Below are 19,314 nucleotides of genomic sequence, written 5' to 3'. Positions count from 1 at the left end.
AATGTTCATAAGTAGTTCTCTTTTAATCCAGCATTATTTTTGAACTCCATCAAATTAAGATCCACAGAGTGAACATGAATTGAGTGAGTCAGAGGACTGCATGCCAAAAATGAAGTCCAGAGTTGCAAAAATATTAAAAGGTGAGACAAGGAAATTAGCAGAAAGAGAAGAGGGAAAAAAAAAGTTAAATCTATTAAACCAAACAATTCTCCACATGTTGTTGAAGAAAAGAAACTACAGTTCACAGATACCACAATCTGGAAGCTTAGTTTTGTGCCATGCTGGAACTTACTTTTACTTCCTACCTGGCCTTTGCCCTGTTTTAGCACCTAGAACATGCACATTTCATTCTCAGAAGTCTACCCATAGGTCAGGATCTAACTCAAATAGCAGCAGTTCAGCATTTTCCCCGTATTTTATTCAGAGCGAAATAGACAGAATTCATTTTAAAAAGCATTTCCAGGTTATGATAATTTACGTATCAAGCCGGAAGTTGAAAATATGCCCATTATTACCCTAAGTGCCATTCTCCTCCTACTAGGCTGCATTTTAAACATTTACTTCAAATGGCTATGTCTTGAAGACGAGGTGATTATACAATTATTAGAACACCTGAAACAGACTTACTGAGATGTAGATAAGGAAATATAGAACGAATTTTGTTAATTGCTCTCATTACTTTATATTAAAACCAAATGATAATGTCTCATTTCCATAACAATGGTCTATAGCACCCTACTTCGAGTGGCCTGCTTTTCCAGCATGTATTCCCATTTTAAGCAGCACCTTTTCATCTCAAGTCAGTAACCAGGACACTCCTAAATCGGTCCCATATCTTTGATGATATTTAGAATTCTTCTTTCTTATAAAAAGATGAATTCACAGGCACTTTTTTCTTCCACCTTTCCACCTCCTCCTCTCTTCCAAACCTGGGCACACTCGGGCAGTGGGGTAGGGTCGGCATCGCTGGCGGCGGGTGGGAATTATCTCCCGGGGGCTGAGTCCGCCCGCTCCCTGGGGGTGGTACCTCCCTGGCTCTCACCCCGCCGCCCCCCGCCAACCCCTGCTGCATTCCGGACGCGCGGGGGATGGGAGCTGGATGCCGTTCCGCCGAACCCACTTTCTGCCCAGGTGAGCGCCGCGGTCCTCCGGGTTCTGCTCGCCGGGCCGGGAAGTCAGGACTTGCCGTTGCGGGGGAGCCCGGAGGGCGGACAGGAAAGAAAGGCTTTTTACTTTGCTAGCAGAAGCTTGGGTTTCTGAGTTCAGACAGGTTCCGGGGCGCTGGCCGGCTGCGCGGGCTTTGGTGCGACAGGATTCGAGACCTGTTGCAGCCCGTCCCACCCCGCCCTCGCAGGCTCGGCACCTGGGGCCCGGGAGGCGCGGCCCGGGCGGGACTGAGCTACCCTCCGCCGTCTGACGCGCAGGTGACTCCCCACCTCCCGCGCCCTCCGCTTCCTGGCAGGCGAACCTTTGGCGCGGGCGCGGCTGCGCGCGGCTCCCGGGCCCTCCCAGCGGTAAGTGGGGTCCCAGCTCCCCTCTCCTCCCTCGCGCGCGGAGGGCAAGCGGAGGGTGGCCGTGGCCGGGACCGCGGCCACCCGGGGCGGGCTGCGAAGCTGGGGGCGCGAACTAACCCTGGGGCGTGCGCGCGCAGGATCGGAGAGTCGCGAAGTTGGGTCCCTCCGTTTTATGCACTTTTCTTTCATTAGCGTGGCGGGGGTGGGGGGAGAGAGTAAGACGGGAAGTTTGGAAAGTTCAGCCTCAGGCTGGCTGCGTTCAGGTGCCCAAGCGACCGGAGCCAGCCGCCCGTGGTGGACTTTGGATCAGTTGCCTCTTTGCTCTGGGGTCGGCGGCGGGGAGGGTCGCGGCTTTTAGAAAGTGCGGCTCCTCAGCTCTGGGAATGGGGGGACTTGGCGGGGGGCGGGGGGGAAAGCTCGGGAAAAGGGCGGGAGTCGCCGCTGCAGAGGGCGTGGATGCGCTTTAGATCCCGCCTGGGGAACAGAACTCAAAAAGGAAAATAAAAGTTTACCTCGACCCACTATGTGTCCGATCCCGCTTCTCCCAGATTTAGTCCGGGTATGTGCTTTTCAAACATTAGTGTCCCTGAGCCTGTGACCTTGATTAGCTGGTCAGGTCATTCTCGTTCCTATCAGATTTTGAGAATCACTGCTCCGGGTGGTGGTGGCCTTAAAAGGAGAGGAGATTGCTTCTGGAAAGTCACATGGAGATTTTAGATCTGTTCTTTGTGTCGTGTTGGGAGAATCATCACCTTTATAGGGGTATGGGGGGCAGAATGTGTGTATGTTAGTTGTAGGAATCATGGGTATGTGAGGAGACAATGCTGCTTTATCGGGAGGAGGAGACCGAGGTCTGGGACACAGGACTGCATGGGGACCGTGCGTGGAGGGCTGTGCTTGTAAATTACACTGTCTCTGACCCAGAAGTGGAGATAAGCGCTAAGGAGGCCAGAACACTGAGAAAGAGCTGTGCTGGTGGCAGGCAGTCAAGGCTAGACTCTGATGTCCAGCAGCTCTTTTCCAGATTCCCACTTGATAGACTTGCCCTGGTTCCCGGCAGGCACCTCCCCTCTTTCCCCTTCTCATCCCCCACACATGCAAGGGCCCCAGGGAAAGCCATGACTGAGGATGAATCAGACCTGAAAAGATATGGGAAAGCAGACAGTGATGCAAGCCACTTAGAAGAGAAAGCTGGTCTTTTGGGTTTTCCATAGTAACTAAAGAATCAGAGTAGTGTGAAACCGGATGGGGTGGGGGTGGGGCAGGTCTTAGTTTTGTTTGATTTCTCCCTGTCTCCCTGCAGTTCCCAGAATGATAGCTGTTCCCACACCTTCCAGTCCTAATTCCACCCCTGGCTTTGGGTTTACGTGGTGTACACACCTAGGAAGGGTGCTGGCTGCACCCGGCAGAGCCTGCCTAGGGGCTGGGTGGATCCGGCCTTTAAAGCTGGCACATTCTAGACCCCAGATGCTCACAGTGTATTGTGGGAAGCATCACCAATTGAACAATTGCTGAAAGGGATTGAGTAGATGGGGACGGACCACACCTCTGGTGCTGACTCAGTGATGTCTTGTGTGATTGCTCTCTGGAGACTATTACTTTAACTGACTAAACTCTTTGGGGAGGGTTAATTAATTTATTATTCCATCTGCTCTATCCCTTCCTGCTACCAAGCCCCTTACAGTTTGTGGTGGAGGTGTTCCTGACCACGACTTACTCACCCTGCAGCAACTCACCTGCCTGCTTCCCATTATAGGGCTGTGACTTTCCATGATGTAACAGAGTCCTTCAAGTTTGGAGAATCTCGTGGCAAATGTGATTCCAGTAAATCAGGCCTCTTCTGTAATGTAAATCTGGTTGAAGGAGACCTTTTGAAAAGGCCCCACTTAGCTTAATTTAACTAATTCTTTGTAAAATTACAGTTGTCCTTGTTTAGCTAGTTTGATAAGTTTGCATGCTTCTCCCTCTGTAACTTGCAGAATATGAGCATATGAGGGTTTGAGGGATGTTTCACAATTTCCCAGAGTCTGTCAAACACAATGTTTAAAATGTACTTTTGTGCACTTAATTATTTCCAATTTGGAAGTAGGATGTGTTTTAGAAATTTGTTGATGAATTTATCATTTGAAAATTAGAATGTACCCCCCCACCATGCAAAAAAATCTAATTGAGGGATTTTATAGATACAGTGGGTTAAATTTTATTACAAATATCACCTAAGACCCATCAAGAATTAAATCCACCAACATTTCTCTGAGAAAATGTGCTGGAACCTTCAGATGACTATCCCTGCCTACCAAGGTGGGCCAGTGGGATTCTGGCACTGTTTTGAGGTACCTATCCCAGTCCACCAGGTAGGTAGTCTGTCTCCCACAGGGACTGGCATTGCCCATCATGGGAGATGAGTACAGTAGGCTGCTGACGTAGGAGATGGGGGCCGGTGGGTTCCAGAAGAAAGGATATGTGTGGAGATGAACTTGAATAGGACCAAGCTGGCTCCACGGTTGGGACGGAGGGTTTTTTAAAGGGGTCAGGAGGCCAGTGTATGTAGGAGGGACAGAGGGTCATGGAGGCAAAAGACGTTTTCAGCAGCTGTGATGCTGTGAGGAAGCTGAGCCTGGGTTGGAGAGATGATACAAATATAAGCAATATGTACCCGTTGGGCGCTTCACGTGATCACGGCTGGTAGGAGCAACCTTTTCCTCTGGGACGTCTAATTACTACCCGGTTTGTATTTTATGTTCACTCCGTCCTTCGGAGTAAGGCCAGATGTCCCCTAGAGGTACATGCCATTTCACTTTTGAACTATGTGTCAAATAATTTGTAGACTTTACTCATTCTTGGGAAAGGTAAGGTAGTGATAATTAGCCCCTTTACACGGGCAGACCGTCCAGTGTAACCACTGTGTTACTGGAAATGGCCTATTTTAAAGATTTATCCAAAAAACAATGCAGTCGTGAGTGCGTAAAGGTCATGACCTTGTGCTCTTGTGCCCTATCCATTCATTAAACACACACACACACACACACACACACACATTGAGTGTTATCCACTGAGCAATGTTTTCTACTGTGGGAATATGAGGCTAACAAGATACTGTCCTTGGGTCTCAGGAAGCTCATGGCTAGGGACCTAATAAGAATTATAAGTACAAACAGTTATTAATGGATCAGGTCCCTTTGCTTAGTATTTCCTTCACACTCTCTGAAGATCCCAGCAGGTACTGTACATGTTCATTAATCATTTGTGACATTGAGCATTAGCCAGCTGGAGTCAGCAGTGGTGTGGGGCAGAGTATTTCAGTTCTCTTGGCCTCTCAGGTTTATCACCGGTGCTTTGAAGGGTTTGCGTACATGATCACTAGTGTGTCCCATTCTGCTCTGAAATTCTCTGTGATCACTTCTTATGGAGGGTACCATAAAAATAATGTTAACTAAGGTCTCCCCCAAGTATTACTGGCATCTTGTTATTTCCACTTCTGTGGTCCTATTTTCATTTCAAAGGTTTTTAGTTCTCTATGTATTATCACATTGCTTCTCAGATTGTATAAGCATTATTCACTTGGGGAGGAAAAGGCAGTTTTCAAAGCACTAAAAAGTGGTATCTTCCACCTCAATGGCTCTAATAGAATTGCTCACCATGGGGTGTCTCTCTGGGCTGTCATTTATACACATGCGAGGCAGTGATGGCTTTACTTCTAAACAGCACTTTGCTTTGCTCCAAATACGAAGTCTCATCTGACTCATTCAACAGCTGTTTCCTGATGTTTTTTTAAAAAATGTATGTTTTGCAAATAAATGTAGCTTCTGAATTATTTGAGAAAAGTGAAATAAAGCTACGTTGCTTTTAGTGTAGGGAACTGTTGACAGGGTTCCCTTGTGATGATTTTGTTTCTTCCTTCTCCATCCTTCCTTTACTTTGAGTCTCTTACTGTACCTTTAACCTTTTCATCCAGTCGTAGCCTTTTTGGCCTCTCTTTGTCCCTTCTTGTTTCCTCTCTTCCCTTTCTTTTTTTTTTTTTTTTTTAGGGCCACACTTGCTGTATATAGAGTTTCCCAGGCTAGGGGTCTAATCGGAGCTGCAGCTGCCAGCCTACACCACAGCCACAGCAACACCAGATCGGAGCAGCATCTGTGAGCTACACCACAGCTCAGGGCAACACCGGATCCTTAACCCACTGAGCAAGGCCAGGGATCGAACCTGTGTCCTCATGGGTGCTAGTCAGATTTATTTCCACTGAGCCACGATGGGAACTCTAGTCTTGTCTTTCTTTGCTCCTGCCTCTCATCCTTTTTCTTATCTTGTTTTTCTACCTTACCTTTCTTCTTTTCTCTGTCCTACCTTCCCATTTCCTGCTTCTATTTGTTTGCCTCTTTCTCTATCTCTTCATCTCTTAATATTTATTTATGTTTCTTCATTTCTAACATTACTTTCATCAGTACAGGTCTCTACTCTAGCATATTATATGTTCTAAATATCTGTAAAATCAAGTTCTATGAATAACATGTATTCCAAGGGAAATTCTATAATAATGATATATTATATAACATATATAATATGTAATAACCAAAATACACTGTAAATATTACAAATAAAATTGCTAGTTACACTTTAATGTTAAATACAACATTTAACAATGCATTTCTAACTGTTTATGCATTTAAAAAATTATTCTTTTTTTTCCCAGTGGAAGGCAGCTATGCTCACCACTATACCACCAACGCTTTTCTTTCCCAATGGATCATTTGGTTAAAACTAAAGATTTGTCTCATTAGGTATGTCCAATAAGTTCTATCTTTGCCTCAGTTATATCCCATTTATTAGGTAAGCATTTCATCACTATCATGGAGACTTATCTATTTTTCAAAAACTTATACACTGATTTCAAGTTGGAATAAAATATTCAAATAAGAGAGCAAATAAGACAGTAAAAAGAGGATAATGGTATTATTAAAACCACATATTGACATGCTGACAGCCTTCCTGGGCAGTAAGTTGAAATATTTGTTAATTAATGGATTAGAGATTGGAGTTATCACAGAAAAGTTACTTAAGTATGTGTCGAATGCAGAGAAGTTCGAAAGTCAAAAGAACTTAAGTAGGAGCCCACTTGCACATATAATTGAATCTTTTCTTAAGAAGAAAAAAAAACCTAACTAGAAACACGACACTAAGGAAAATTAAAATTACAGCCTGTGTCTACAATTTCTGTGTCTTTTAGGTCAGGCAAAGCCATCAACCTCTATACATTGAAAGTAATATGAAAAGTGCTTTATTACAAAAGCATTTATTTGTGCAATATTAGGCCAATTCTTATACTATTTCTTTAGTATAAGAAATTCTTATAGTATAAAATTTCTTTAGTATAGGAATTCTTATCCTAATTCTTTAGCTATTAGCTCATAGCTAAAGGTATTCTCTGAGAAGTCAGTCAGATCTGATACATTCTTGAAGCCTTGATTCAGAGCCCTCTTACTAAGATAGTGTCTTCAAACTATTTTAGATCCTGTGTTTTGTTTATAGAGTAGATTTACTCCCATTTCTGATACCTGAAGAGATAGGACAAGAAACCTAAAAAGAAAAGAGCAAGAAATATCTTCAAGACCATTGGATCCCAAATGCAATTCCCCTTGTCCATCCTAAGTAGGTGTGTGCAGCATGGAATAGGTGACTTGATAAAATGATTAATTTTTTGAGATAAAGAAGCAAATTGCTATCTTTACTTTTCTTATCACAACATAGTGATACCATTAATTGGGGGAGAACCCAAATAGTTGTTTATTTGGTATACGTTTCATGTGAATGACTTTCTTGATTTGTTTAGAGAATGATTCCAACTGAGGGAAGAGAAGATAGCTTTGTGATGACATCTTTTGGGAAAGAGTGCCCAGATCTTTCCACTTCCCAATGTACATTGTTGCAGGAATTGCTAAATACCAACTACATGTTTTGGGGAAAAGCTAAGTTGCAAGACTAAGAGAGGAGCCTCAGCTTTGAAATCCTTTAGAACTCTGAGCAGTCAAGGAGAGGAAGGAGCAAGATTTACACACCTGCACTTGTATACACACACACAACTAAATCGTGCAGAAGAGAAAGTCACCAATGGTGGTCATGATACCCCGTGGTCATGCCATCCCCTTCTTCACCGTGACACTGACAGGGGCTTTAAGGACAAATGAACATGAAACAGAGAGCTGCCCGTTCAGGTCTGGTTTAAGAAACTGTGAGCAGAGCCTCACAGCTTTGTCATTACAGCCTCCCAGGTAGAACCAAGGTCAGAAATTAAAGCACAGTAATGAGGAGAGATCACAGGGAGCTCAGGTTGCTGTTCTGTGTAATCCAGAAGCGTCCGTTATACAAATCCAGCAGCATTTTACACATTTAAAAATGTGCATCCTTATTTATACCTCACTGACTCATTTCCACCTGTGCAAGTGTTCTGTAAGCAGCTTATTGAGAAAACAATACGAATATCTGAACTAGCATGGGCTAGCTTTCCAGTTACATTTTTCGGGGGTGGGGGTTGGATTTCTAGAAGAAAATAAAAGAGGATCCCTTATTTCAATTGTGATATAGCCATCTAAGCAGCCTTGAGTAAAAGTGACTTCCCAGGGAAAGGACAAATTGAAGGGCTGCTAGACACAGGTTGTTTCAGATGTCCTGATCTTTTTGTATGACTCTTTACGCAAGTTGAAACCAATGTTTTTTTTCCAAGCTAGATGTATGTTTACCATTTAAACTTTTGGTGGTTTAATTAAATACACTTGTATTCACTTGCACGATTTCCACAACCTCATTACTATTTGCAAACCTCTACTTTTTAACAGTCCAAGACTGCTTTTATTTGGCCTCTAAATAAACTACTAACACCTTGGCATTTGATAGCTGTTCCCAACATACCCACACAAATACATTTTTTGCAAGTTTTCACTTTTTCCTAGAGACACTGTTTTTTGTTAGTGTATTTGAAAAACCACTTTTATAGTTCACATTGAGCACATACTTAATGTTTTCCTACAGCACCTGTCTCTCTGTAAATGTCACCATGGACCATGATTGACTTTTTATTTCCTTAAATAGACTCAAAAGGTGGGACAGGAATGCATACGACATATGTTTAACATTTCTCTCCAGGTGTCCCTGGTTGCTTGTGATGCCTCTGTCTAAATATATCAAGTTTTTGCTTTAAATTATCCTAAGGTTCAGAAAACAAGGTTGAAAGAACCTGAATCCCACTTTCTGTTGGAATCAGGGAATTGTGGATGGATCTTGTGAAGTGGGGGGAGAGGCAAGGGACACAGGTGAGGGGATGGATGGATGGCTCGATAGAGATGGATCCCTGGTTGCTTCTCCTTTGTGATTACACAGGGAGGGTAGAATGGAACCAGGATCCCAACATAAGAGCACTGTAAGACAATAGACCTTATTGAAGGTGGATATGACTACACACTATGGCAGGGACACGTAAACGAGAACTTACCTGCTTTGGTAGCCTTCGAGGATCCTCCATTCCTGTGAGGGGATACAAGCAGCAGCAAGAAAGTAAATACCTTGGTTATTTTACATAATGATAAGTACGAGAAGTTAAATAAAGCCAGATGAAAGAATTAAGAATGGCAGAGAGGGTGGATTCTTTTTAAAATGGGCAGGAAAAAAAAAGTTTAAAGAAGTTAGGAAAACATCTAAGGAGGTGATGTATGGAATTCCCGTCGTGGCTCAGTGGAAAAGAATCTGAATAGCATCTGTGAGGATGCAGGTTCCATCCCTGGCCTCACTCAGTGGGTTAAGGATCCAGCGTTGCCATGATATGTGGTGTAGGTCCCAGATGCGGCTTGGATGCCGCGTTGCTGTGGCTGTGGTGTACGCTGGCAACTACAGTTCCAATTCCTCCCCTAGCCTGGAAACTTCCATATGCTGAGGGTGCAGTCCTAAAAAGACCAAAAAAAAAAAAAAAAAAAAAAAAAACCCAAAAAACAAAAGGAGGTGATGTATGATAAGCCAGGAGTGAAAAGAAAGAGTGTTCTGGGCAGACGGTACAGCTGGTGCCAAGATCCTAAGATGGGCGTAAACCCAGATTTGTTAAATGAAAAGAAAGAAAATCTGCTAATTATCCAGGAAAGGTGTCTGGCAACCAATTGACTATAAGAGCCCAGGGGCACAGGCAGGCCTGGAGGTGGGCCTGCCGGCTGTGGTCACAGGAGATTTCCTGCCGTAAGCCTTGGGGGGTCTTCCTAGGGGAGGTATTAATAGGGAAGGTTGTGGATGGAGGTGAGTGAAGCTCCCAAATTCAAGCCTGGACCTCGGGAAAGGACGCTTTGATGGCATTTGAAAAAAATTCTTGGTCACTGCCCTAGAGCCCAGCATTGAGGGTGTCTCGGCCATGATTTTCAGATCTCATTGGCATTAATAGCCATCACTATTAAAAATCATTTCCCCTAACGCTCCAGCATTCTCAAGACCAAAGTAGATCCTGATCCTCTTTTGCCTACTTTCGAGTAGAGAAATAGACCTGCTTCTTGAAACCAGATTCCGGGTTTGTGTCAGGATAGGTATTGGGTAAACTGAGAGCTTACGCTGCTGTGTTTCATCAAGCTGTAAAAAAATAGGTACAGACTTTTATGGAAGTTCCTGTTGTGGCTCTGTGGAAAGGAACCTGACTAGTATACATGAGGATGCGGGTTGATCCCTGGCCTCGCTCACTGGGTTAAGGCTCTGGCATGGCCGTGACCTGTGGTGTAGGTCGCAGACACGGCTCGGATCTGGTCTTGCTGTGGCTGTGACTTGGGCCCATGTCTGCAGCTCTGATCCCATGTTACTGTGGCTGTGGTGTAGGCTGGCAGCTGTAGCTCTAATTTGACCCCTAACCTGGGAACGTCCATATGCCCCAGGTACGGCCCTAAAATCTAAATCTATATACATATATATGGACTTTTAAACTTCTCAGGGCTGTAATGGAATATATAGTTGACTCCAATTTCGCCTTAATGATAAACTGAACAGCCACAATCACAATTCATTTAAACACCCAAAGAATCCTTTCTTCCTGCTGAAGTAAAAACATATAATAATAGTACTGACATCAAAAACACAAGGGAAAGGAGTCATGTTTACACTAATTTGTATCACTTTTTCATTGACAAACTCAAGACTTGAAACTTTTTTTCATTAAGATTAAATGCATGGAGACTATTTTCAGAAAGACTTTATCATAATTAAATATTTCAAAAGATAAAAAATTTTAGGGCAACTCCCCAAGTGACACTTGATAACATCTCCATTCTTCTGACAGGGTGCTTCTTTGAAATTAGTGTTTATGATTTTTGAAAGAGATCTGTAGATTTACCTAATTACCTTTACAGCTCGCAGTGGGTTTCTGTCCTTTTTAAAGCATTTTACCAATGGGCAATATTTTGTATTGTCAAAAAACTATCATCTGCTTAACGTAAATATGTGCTTCAATCTTAACAATGTTCTGCATGGGTGTTATTTAAAAAAAAAACACTTTATACTTCAGCATTGTTTGGCATATCACACTTTAATCAGCGCTCATTCTGTTCCACTGAGTAATTAGGCAGTACAAGATTAGCTTATCATGTAACGTTTCTCTACATCCTGAGCGTTAATGACTGTGCCAGAGACAGTGTCTCCCTCAAAGGACTCCTGGTCTAGTGAAGAGGTAGAGAATAGGGCCTTTCACGGATGCATCAGACAGGATACCTTGTGCCAGAAGTGCTGTGGGCACTCCTTGCCCTGCTTCTGGTTCTGGCCCCTGAGAATTGAAGATGAGACTGAGTGCCCCTGAGCTACTTGCAAAGACCTCATTAACCACATGAGGTTATTTCTGTGTTTTTTTTTTTTTGTTTTTTTTTTTTTTTTTTTCCTTTCTTTTGTGGTCCCTGTAACCAGATAGCTTTAGTTTCTGGATTTTTTGTACTTGTTCACATGTTGCTCTATACGAAGTGTTAGACTGTTTTATAGGCAGGGTTTTAAATTGCCTGTGACCGCCAATAGTCAATAGTTATCTTACCATGTGAATGAAAAAAGAGGAGGCTGTTCTAAGGTACAAACTAATGGTTGGGATACTTCTTTTACCAGCTTTCTTTTTCCTCAATGCAAACACTGCATAGTCATTGATATACGTTTAAAACAGATTAACCAATGAAGTCCTACTGTCCAGCAAATGGTAGTGAATGATTATGTTTTAATGTCATGAACATAAATTGGTGGCCTTTATATTCTTACATTTGATATAGTTTAGACTTGGGATGAAAATATATTAAACAGCCGCTGCACAAACACAAAAACACACAAACACTGAATCATTTTGGTATGAAAGTGATCATCACCCCATCCCCTAATTAAAACACATGAATGAAACTAAGCAATGATTAGATATTGAGCAAATGGCATTTTTCTCTGGGATTTATAGAATGAATTGGAGCTGTTTAGTTTTGTCCTTTTCATGATAAAATGGGTGATTCTGTTAAATGTGTGGGGCCGTCTGCACCCACACTCTGTGACTGAGGGTACCGTGTGTGTGTGTGTGTGTGTGTGTGTGTGTGTGTGTGTGTGTGTGTGTATTCCTTGGTCTGCTCTGTGGAAGCCTGTGACCTGTGATATCGGGCCATTTTGTTGTGCCATTATGAAGCCAGCTTAGAACCTTATGATAAGTCTTGATGTCAAAACTGCATATTGGATTGCCCTGGGCAGCTTGAATATTACAGTGAGTTTTTAATTTAATAGTTTAATGTTTTAATTGTCATCTTTAATTTCTGTAGTCAAAAAGTCAAACATAATCTTGGCATCTAAAAATCTGAAGAAAGAAGAGGTATATCTGTTTTGACTGTTGTCCACCATAGATTATGGTTTTATACGACAGAGATGTTCTGAAATGATCCTTTAGAAACTATATTCTCATTTCTCTAAATAGACTTTTTGATACACATCACAGAGTCATTCCCCCCACCTCAAAAAAGGGTGATTTAAGGTATTTGTTTTTCCAATATTTGAAAGACTATACAATATTCCTTAATAAATTTGCTTAACATCTGGAGTTCCCATTGTGGCTCAGTGGTTAACGAATCTGACTAGGAACCATGAGGCTGCGGGTTCGATCCCTGGCCTTGCTCAGTGGGTTGGGGATCCAGTGTTGCTATGGGCTATGGTGTAGGTTGCAGACGTGGCTCGGATCTGGCCTTGCTGTGGCTCTGGCGTAGGCTTGGCAGCTGCAGCTCCAATTAAACCCCTAGCCTAGGAACCTCCGGGTATGGCCCTAAAAAGACAAAAAGACAAAAAAAAACCAAAAAATTTGCTTAACATCAAAGTTGTGTCAGAGGACTGATTTAATAATATGACATAAACTAGAAAAAAACATTTGAAATTATTTGTGGATGGTAAATTATTTTTTATGAAGTTCTTTTATTTTATATTGTTGAACATTTAAAAATAAAGACTAACTTTTGTATATTTATCTTGGCTTCCTAGAGCTGCTATAACAAACTACCACACTTTGTGGCATAAAGAATGTATTCTCTCACAGGTCTAGAGGCTGATACTCTGAAGTCAATTTGTCCTCGGGACCCCGTTTTCCTAGAAGCTCTAGGGGTAGCCTGTCCATGACTTTCTCTCAGATCTGGTGTTACTAGTAATCCTTAGTGTCCAGTCTCTGCCTCTGTAGTCACTTGGAGTTCTCCCTGTGTATTTGTCTGTGTCTTGTCTCTCCTTTTTAAGAATAGTCATGGGTTAGGAATAGAATATGACGCTAACAGAATATGACCTCATCTTAAGTTGATTACGTGTGCAAAGAAGGCCCTCTTTTCAAGTAAGATCACATTCACTGGTGCTGAAGGTTAGGATTTGAAGATATCTGTTGGAGGGACACTTAGCAGCATTTAGTCCTTAAATAGAAACATCCTAAGACAAGTTGGGAATAAGACCTCAGAAGACTATGGCAACTCTGGTCTTTTTGGTATTTCTTTCAGTCAAAGCCCTGATTGGGGGGCCATCTGCTTACATATTAAGTAGTTGTAACCTCTGACTATGTGCCATGTAAGAAAGTTGTAATTTCTCCTTGGAGCATTTTTCCACTGAGTTCTTATTTCAGAAGTTTCTTCAGTGAACCTGCTTAGATCAGAAACCATAAACAAATCGAGACTAGGTTTAGCTGTTTGCTTAATATTGCAACTGACAAAGCAATGAATGACACTGCTAATGGGATAACAGGAAACATGACCTTCTCTTGAATCCTCAAAGACGCTTAGGACCAAATGTTTTTGTATCTTTATAGTAAAAGATACACAATGTAATGTTAAAATGTGCAATAGCAATAATAGTATAATAATAATTGTAGTAAAAGCGAAATACTTGAAGGGCGTCACCTCATCTATTCCTTCGAATGACCTAATGCTATGAACATGTAACTGAGCAGGACCCCATACTGCCTTCCCAGGGGAGAGACCCCTCCCTCATATCCTCTGAAATACCCAGATAATAGTATCTCATGCCTAGTTCCTGAGTTATTAAGATGCTGAAAACCACCACCAAGTGGAAGACTTTAACGCATAGCACACAGTCCCCAGACCTGCGGGCTCCTAAGAATTGATCACCATCAACCAGAGAATTGTGCACGAGCTGATCACATAGCCTGGGGTGCCTCTCCCTCACTTGGCTTTTATTTATTAATTTTTTAATGACTTTTATTTTTTCCATTAGAGTTGGTTTACAGTGTTCTGCCAATTTTCTACTGTACAGCAAAGTGACCCAGTCACACATATATACATTCATTCTTTTTCTCATTTTCCTCCATCATGTTCCATCACAGGTTCACCTGGCCTTTAAAATACTTTGTTGAAACCCTTTGGGGAGTTCAGAGTTTGCTTACTTATTTATTTATTTATTTACTTACTTATTTATTGAGCATGAGCCACCCATTCTCCTTGCTTGCTTGGCCCTGCAATAAACCTTTCTCAGCTCCAAACGCCAATGCTCCAATGTTTCAGTGTGGCCTCCGTGTGCACTGGGCACAGGAACTTGCATTCAGTGACACACACTGCTGTCAGCCTTCTTTCTACACGTGACCAGACGGAGGCTTGTGGACGCAGGTCACTGGCCCAAGAGCTCTATAGCAATTGGGAAAGCAGGCTTTGAACCTGGAGCTGGGACCTTACACACAAGCTCTAACCCTCCCAGCTATATATATATATATATGTTGTTTTTGTTTTGGTTACTACTCAAGGCAAGTGAAATTGCTCATCAGTATAATTTGTTTTGAGATAATTGATGATTCACAGGCAGTCGAGATAAGTAATACAGAGGAAATCATTGTATCCTTTACCCAGCTTCCCTCAACGGTAACATCTTGCAAAACTGTAATTCTGTATCACACTCCGGATATTGCCAAAGTCCGGAATGTTTCCATCACCCCGAAAATTCCTCTTGTTGCCCTTTTATAGCCACATCCACCCCTTCTTTATGCCCTGGCATTCACTAATCTGATCGCTTTTATAACTTTGTCATTTCAAGACTGTTACGTAAATGAAATCATGCAGTGTGTAATTTGGGGGAGGGGGTTGGCTTTTTTCTTTTCCTTTTTCCTCATTATTATTATTATTATTTTATGGCCGCACTTGTGGTATATGGAAGTTCCTAGGCCAGAGATTGAATCTGAGCTGCAGCTGCAATCTACACTGCAGCTGTGGCAATGCCAGATCCTTTAATCCACTGTGCCAGGTCTGGGATTGAACCCACATCTCCACTGCAGTCAGATTTTTAACCCACTGCACCACAGCAGGAACTCCAGGCGTTGGCTTTTTTCACTCAGCACAGTTCTCTGGGGGTTCATCCAGGTTTCTGCCAGCATCGGAAGTTAGTTTTGTGTTGCTGACTAATGGTATGAGCATACCACACTTTGTATAATATTCACCCACAAAGGACGATTGAGTTGTTTCCAGTTTGGGGCTATTATGAATAAAGCTGCTATGAACATTCATCTACAAGTTTTTGTGTGAAGTTTTCACTTCTCTGGGATCAATCCTAGGCGTACAAGTGATGCCTTTTGTGTTAGTTACATATTTAGTTTTGTAAATGAAATGGGCAGACTATTTTTCAGAGTGGCCCATGAATTGAAATTTCTTTTTTTTTTAATACCTTGTTTATATTTTTTGTATTTACACATTTAACATTTGGAATTTATACTTCCTGCAAATGACCCTAAAGAGCTGATAATCAAAGGCATTGTGTAGTGGTTTTGAGGCCTGGGTCTGAATCATGTATTTTACAAGGCTCTTTTTCTGGAATGAATCACTTAACTAGTAGGTGAGCCTAGCGGTCTACTCAGTTTTTGTATTATGGCAAGATTTTATTTTTCTCTACTCATTAAGTTTATTCTATATGTTAAAAGAATATGTTTTCTAGGGTTGTTAATTATTATTAATTGAATGATACTTTTTATGTGTTTAAAGGCACACCTCTGTAATTTTGTCCTCAAGTATAGCCCTTCAAAGATTTCATGATTGAACTCTTGAAAGTCTTATGTTAAATATGTAACTAAATACAGGAGCTATTTTATTGCAGTAACCATTCCTGCAGGTGCCATTACCTTGTTCTCCTCCATTAAAATTTCTTTGTTGGTGGTTCCTTCGAAAGTATCCCTTGTAAACATCTCTTGTGATAAGTTAGTATCTTTAGGCAGCTGTTAAAGAATGGCCTCTCCAGCAGAACAGTCAAGTGTATTTCTTTCTGTTTTTGTTTTTTTTTTTTTTCTTTCTTTTTAGGGCCGCACCCCTGGCATATGGAGGTTCCCAGGCTAGGGGTCTAATTGGGCCTGTAGCTGCCGGCCACAGCCACAGCCACAGCAACACAGGATCCAAGCTTCGCCTGTGACCTACACCGCAGCTCACAACAATGCCAGATCCTAGTTGGGTTCATGACCACTGAACCTCGATGGGAACTCCTGTATTTATTTCTTATCTTAACTCTTGTACATCATTTCTCCATGTCAGTGCTTATGGCTGTTGCATTTTTCCTATGAAATGTTTTTTCTGCATCACATCTGGCTTTGCTGTTTGATTAGCCCTGTAGTGTTTCACTTTTCTTTCTCATCTTCTATTTTTTTCCTCATAATTACCTTTTCACCTGTGTCTTCTCAGTTTGATTATGCTTTCATAATCCCTCTGATCGCTATGATTTCTCAGCTAGCACATAGTTCAAGAATGAGTTTTTTATAGTGGCAGAGTATACACTTGCATAAGTAAAGCTCGGAAATGAATATAGTTTTTTTTTTAAAGCATTTTATGCGTTTTAATTTCCATATATGTCATGAGCACTTAACATCACATATTATAGAAACTCAAAAGTTAAATTTTTTTTCTTTGCTTTTTAGGGCTGAACCTGTGGCATATGGATGTTCCCAGGCTAGGGGTCAAATCAGAGTTGCAGGAGCTGACCTCCACCACAGCCACAACAATGCAGGATCTGAGCTGTGTCTGCAACCTACATCGCAGCTCACAGCAACGCCAAATCCTTAACCCACTGAGTGAGGCCAAGGATTGAACCAGTGTCTTCCCGGATACTAGTTGGGTTCGTTACTGTTGAGCCATGATGGGAACTCCCTCAAAAGTTAAATTTTAAACGTTTTCAAATGAGTGCTCAGGAAAGCTGGGATTTTTATGAACAGTCAGCAGTTACTGAATGTTTTGAATAATTACAAATACAGTGTGTGAGTTTCATGTGATCACTGGGTATTTGTCCCTCCGTGGACTGGAATTACCAAATGAAAACCACACCACACTGAACCTCAGGGAACTGTGTTCTCATCAAATGCATTGATTTTGTCAAGCAAATAAAAACCGTATTTCTTTGATAAAAAAGTGTTATGTGTAAAAGAGAACTTTAATGAATACTTAAGAAGTCATGAATGAGTAATATGATTTCATGCAGAAGAAAGTGAATAACCTGATAAAGATTTCTGAGCCTTGGCACTATTTACATTTTGGACAGGTAATTCCCTCCTGTGGGCAGCTATCCTATGCATTCATGAATATTTAGCAGCGTCCCTAGCTTCTACCACACTACCTATCAGTAGCATAGCTCCCCACAAATCCTTATAATTAAAAACATCTCCAGATATTGTTCCTCTTTGGAGTGTGGGTGGAGTCAGATCTCCCCTGTGGAGAACCACTGAACTTGCATAAAATGTCATTAGAAAAAAAGATGGCACCATTTGCAATGATTGAGACATTTAGGAAAGCTTCCTCATTGGATCCCTGGTGCATGTCAACAGATCACGTTAAATGTAATTAGGTGATAAAAGTAACACATTTTACTTTTTCATACCATACCTCTCACCCTAGCAGACATCTTGGTGTTTATTCCTCCTCTGCCCAAAGCGTGGGAGCATGTTCCCCCAAAGTGTGGGAGCGTGTTACCCCAAAGCTCCACCGTAATGCTATGTGGGACAAAAAAGACTGTGTGGCCCAGAATTCCCATGTCGCATTGCACACTGATGGCCCTGGACCCAGGGATAATTCCAGCTGCCTAAGTTTCATTCAAGTTATGGCTCAATCTGAGGACCCTCCAGGGGACCGGAAGAACTTGTTCTGTTTTTATTCTTCTATCAGATTTCATCTTGGGGCTTTCAGTACTGTAAGCTTTTCTCTGTAAAAACTCTGAGCCTAGGGAAGGGGTCAAGCTCGTCTGCACTAAAATCGTAACGAGAGGCTACCCGGTGCCTTCCTCAGTCCTCAGCTCTGCCTTCCTGTAGGCTGAACCTCTTCTATCTTTTGTCCCCCCAGCAAAACTTACCATTTAATACCCACTCCTTCAGGACCTCACTCTATGATTAGTGACTCGTGTTACATGTTTTCAGATAAGGGAATAATAAGTGATCATGGCTTTCTGGGTTACCCTTCCCAAATCAGATTTGATTTGTGGGAAGCCTGAGACCGAAAAGACAGAGTTTAGAGGAAAATTGTAAATGAGGGCAGGGCCATGGACAAAGATGTTCGTGGTCAGATTGGCTCCACAGTTCTTGTAGCACATCATAGAGTTAGACTTTGAATCCACACAATGGCGATCATGACCGCAAAAGCCCGGGAAGCCCTTGTTTTGATTGAGATAAGGTCCAGTCCAGTATCTCACACAGTGAATGATTGAGTGAGTATCACTTTGTGGGTATTGTGAGGGATGGGGCAGGAGCTGGGATAGGTATATTTTGATCCCTAAGAGAAGTCTGAATTGTCTTTGATGTCCTGAGTATCTTTATCACCTATATGCTATCAGGCCATCAAACTCGAGTTCTTGCTTTGAACCATCACTTGAATTTTCTTGTCACGTCCTCACTGGGCGTTTGAGCACCGAAAGACTCTGCTAGCTACTCCCTGTCCCCTGATACTGCACAACTAATTGTTTTAAACACAAGTTTTGCTGAATCACAAAAATCTGCAGTGTCCCTCCTCCTCTGATTCCATTTTGTCTAGTCAGCTTTATCTCCTATCTTTAATAAGAATCCTGATATCCAGCACACCAAGTTTTTCTTTTTATTTTTCCTTCTTCTTTTCTTTCTTGGATACCCCATGGCATATGGAGCTCCCGGGCCAGGGATCAGATCTGAGCCACAGTTTTGACTTACACGGCAGCTGTGGCGATGCTGGATCCTTAAGCCCCCTTGCTGGATCAGGGATCGAACCTGGGTCCCAGTGCTCCAGAGAAGCTACCAATCCCCTGATCCTGTTGTGCCACAGAGGGAACTCCTGTTTTCATTTCTGTTTTAAATTCATTCCTGGATGTACCACGTTCTTACCTG

General features: G+C 42.2%; 1 protein-coding gene across 1 annotated transcript in view; it reads left to right on the top strand.

Moving 5' to 3' along the window:
- FAM83B (family with sequence similarity 83 member B) overlaps positions 1,182-19,314 on the top strand; it is an 83,866-nt gene continuing 65,733 nt past the window's right edge. The window contains exon 1 of the mRNA XM_001927561.5: positions 1,182-1,514. The gene's annotated coding sequence lies outside the window, so the exon portion shown is untranslated. The remainder of the gene's footprint in view (positions 1,515-19,314) is intronic.

This window comes from Sus scrofa, chromosome 7 (genome assembly GCF_000003025.6).
Source record: "Sus scrofa isolate TJ Tabasco breed Duroc chromosome 7, Sscrofa11.1, whole genome shotgun sequence".
Classification (NCBI taxonomy): Eukaryota; Metazoa; Chordata; class Mammalia; order Artiodactyla; family Suidae; genus Sus; species Sus scrofa.
This window is presented reverse-complemented; position numbering and strand designations above follow the sequence as displayed.